The sequence below is a fragment of the Octodon degus genome, unplaced genomic scaffold (assembly GCF_000260255.1).
Source record: "Octodon degus isolate 3935 unplaced genomic scaffold, OctDeg1.0 scaffold00158, whole genome shotgun sequence".
NCBI lineage: Eukaryota > Metazoa > Chordata > Mammalia > Rodentia > Octodontidae > Octodon > Octodon degus.
The window spans coordinates 3,028,412-3,032,282 of record NW_004524734.1 but is presented as its reverse complement, the minus strand read 5'-3'; the positions used below and the strand labels follow the sequence as shown (position 1 = coordinate 3,032,282).

The 3,871-nt window shown below is 48.4% G+C and overlaps 1 pseudogene; it reads right to left on the bottom strand.

Moving 5' to 3' along the window:
- The window catches only part of LOC101589613, a 21,608-nt pseudogene extending 20,842 nt beyond the window's left edge, over positions 1–766 (bottom strand).
- Positions 767–3,871: the final 3,105 nt, after the last annotated feature.

Sequence of the window (3,871 nt, the reverse complement as noted above, 5' to 3'; positions counted from 1 at the left end):
AGGAAGAAGAAGGAGGAGGAGGAAGAGGAAGAGGAGGAGGAGGAGGAGGAGGAGGAGGAGGAGAAGAAGAAGAGATTAAAGGGATTTTGAATGATAGAAAAATAGACTGGATAGAAAACTAGCCTGGGCTATTAAACTTTATGGGAATAAAGTTCCATAATGTCTGTCTGTCTGTCTCCATATCACACACACACAAACACAGCTATTCTGGGATGTTCTTTTTTGTGGTACCGGGGATTGAACTCGTGACCTTGCACTTGCTAGGAAGGCACTTATGCGGCTGAGTGATATCCCTGGCCTTGGACTGTTCATTCTTTCAGGGAAAGTCGCACAGAGGAAACTCGGAGGAGGCAGGGGCAGCCACCGTTGGCAAAGCCTCTGGCGCTGTGGTCGGAAAGGAAGCCCCACCGCAACTACCCCCAATCTCCTCCTGCCCACCCCTAGCTGCAGGCCCGAACTATAGGTGCCCAGGTCACTCCAAAGGGTTCCCCAGGGAGTGCAGGGCCCGTTCCCCTTTGTGCCTTGGGTTCCCTATTTTGCTATTTGAACGATGCAGAGGAACTGGGTTTGCTAGAGAGGAGGCAATCCGTGCAGAGCAAATCCGGAAGAGACACCTCCGGGGACTTCACGCACACCCTACCGGGTCCTCACCGCTGAGGCTTGAGCCGACGCCCAGGGCCTGCGCTCGCGTGGCGCCGGTGTCAGCTGCGGACGACACCTGCTGGCGGGAACACGAGCTGGGGCGGCCGGGCACGCGGGTCTCCATGGCGAAGCGCACACGTGCCCACACTCGCAGTGGCCCGATGCCACCCAGTGTGGACCGTGCCAGGCTCCGGACGCGGAGGAGGGCTGGGACCGCCGGATGAGCGCCCCCGCGGGGTCCTGTGGGCCTGATGTCACAGCCCCCGCGGTGACAGGTGCGTTTTGCTGCCCCATGAGGGGCTCACCGAGGTGTTCACTGCAGAAGAACCTGAGCTTCATCTCTTCTCTAGGAAAAGACCCAGACTCGACCGGAAGGCAGTGCGGACCGCCCCATGCGGCCGTGGGCAACGGGCAGAGTACTGTGGCTGCAGGGTCACGGTGTGGGTGAGCAGGGCACCAGAGCACAGGTTACAGTTCAGTTTGTGAGCTCGCACCTCTGTGCTTTGTGTGCACGTATAGGCCCAGCTTTAAACAATTCTTTAACGCTTTGAGACTGGATTGAACTCACTATATAGCCCAGGGTGGTCTTGAACTCAAGGGAATTCTCCTGCCTCAGTCTCCTGAGTGCTGGGATTACAGTTGGATGGCACTTTACGTGGGGTTTGTTTGTTTGTTTGTTTGTTTGTTTGAGACAGCATCTGGCTTTGTAGTCCAAGCCAGGCTTCCATTTACTATATTATCTAGGCTGGCTTTGAATTAATGATACTCCTGACTCAGCCTCCCCAGTGCTGGGATTAGAGGCATGGGCTGCTATCCTAGTTTAGCATTTCTTCCTTTCTTCTGTCCTTTCTTCCTTTCTTTTCTTCCCCTTCTCTGCTGTCCTCCCCTTTTAGAAAGGGTTTTGATAAATTCCCCAGGTTGTACTTGAATTTACAACCCTCCTGCCTCAGCCTCCCAAGTGCTGGGATTACAGGTATGCATTGTTATGCCTAGCCAGTTAGTGCACTTCTGAATAAAGCAGCAAAAACCTCTATTCAGATTGAATGAAAGGTGAAGAACAATATTAAACTCTCAAATTTGAATTCTGTGGAGTGGGCTTCAGAGTTGACCTAGAGTGTCTTTGTCTCAGTCACTCTTCTCTCATTGCTGAGACAAAATACCCAACACTCAAAATTAGGGAAGGAAAGGTTTGTTTAGCTCACAGTTAGTGAATGTTTCAGTCCATACTCAGCTGGCTCCAAGACAGAGTAGCACAAGGCAGAGAGTAGCCATTCATGGCAGTGGCAAAGAGCAGAGAGTAAAGGAAGTGGCAGCAGGCAGCTGACTAGCCTCTCTTCCCTCCTTATATTGTAATGCAGATTACCTGCCCAGGGCAGGTGCAGCACCCACACCCACAATAATCAATCACAAACTCCAGAAGCTGCCCCATGACAGCATAAGGCTTTTGGGGGAAACCTATACACAAACCATAACAGTCCCAGTTTTCCTGAATCATGAGCAGAATTAAGTTCATGAGCTGAGGAGCCATGGAGTATAAAGATTCATATTAGACACAACCATGTCCAAGTGCACACATTATCCATTATTCATGCATTGTGTCTATATTCTGATCATTTTGAAATAAGTCTCCAGTTCACCCATTTACATATGTATTTACCTCTTATCTCAAGGAGCCTACTTGGGTATTTTTATTTTTATTTTTTAAAATTTTTATTTATTTATTTTTTAAAATTTTTTTATTTTATTTTGTGTGTGTGTGTGTGTGTGTGTGTGTGTGTGTGTGTGGCCAGCTCAGCCCACCAGGGGGCGGGGCAGGCTGGCATGTAGTGCTGGGGGATTGAACCGAGGTCCCTGTGCTTTACTAAGCTTGTTCTAAGTAGGTGCTTTAGACCACTGAGCCATCTCACCAGACCTTAAATTTTTATTTGGTAGAGGGTCTCACTACAAAGCTTGGACTCATAGTGAACCTCCTGTTCAGCCATCCCAGTGCTGGGGTTACAGGCATGTACCACCATGCCTGGTTTCAGTAGCCGGCTCAGTGCACCCAGGGGACTGGGGCAGGCATGGCATACAATACCTGGGATTGAATTTGGGTCCTTGAGCTTGCCAGGCAGGTATGTGGACTGCTATCTCCCCAGCCCCTACTTTAGTATTTATCAAAACTTAATTACAGGGCCGGCCAGATACCTCAGTGGACTAACGTGCCTGCTTAGGCAGAGTGTGGCAGCTGGGGTTCAATCCTGGCATGCTGTGCCGCCCCTGCCCCCAAGGCCCACTGAAATGAGATTGAGACTGAACATGGTGGCACACACCTGTAATCCTAGCCCTTGGGAGGCTGAGAATAGGATTACTACAAGTCCCATTTACATAGTAAGACCCTGTAGACCCTGTACCAAATACATAAAAAACTTAATTACAATTTATATTATCATTTATTTTAAGTATCAAGATCGAGAATATTTATTTATTGTAATTAAATATTAATATTATTATTTTATAACTCAGTATATCCATTGTGTGTTGTAACAGACATACCAGATGGATCTGTCTGGCTGACAATCTTAACTGGGACTTACTTTGGGTGAAGGGCATCCTGAAAAAATGTTAGGGCTTATTTTCCAGTTAGTTTTTTTTTTATTTTTTTCATGAATTTAGGACAGGGTGTATGTGGTATACAGGGTCTCACTACATAGATGGAATCATGGTGATTCTCCTGTTTTCAGCCTCCCAAGCACTGGGATTACAGGTGCATACCACCACGCCCAGTCTCAATCACCATCTCAGTGTGCCCTGGAGGCAGGGCTGGCACAGTACACTGGGGATCAAACCCTGGCCGCTACACTCTGCCTCAGTAGGAGCTTTAGTCCGCTGAGCTATCTGGCTGGCCCTTCCAGTTAGGTTTTATTTGGGGGGAAATACAGTTCCAAATTAAGTACCTGCCTCAATAAACATAAATAAATAAATAAATAAATAAATAAATAAATAAATAAATGTGTGCTGGGCGGGATGTACAGGCAATGGAGTATCACCCTTCCAGCTAGGGTATAATGGGCCTGGAAAAGACAACCCTGGAGTCCACTAGGGCCAGCCCAGCAGGCAGGTGGCAATTGATTCCAGAGCCCAGAGGGTCAGACCTGGCATCCATGGGCATGGACACCAACTGGAAGACGTGGGAGGATTTGCAGTTACTTAGGATGATGGTGGATTGTACAAAGGACAAAAGGAGATT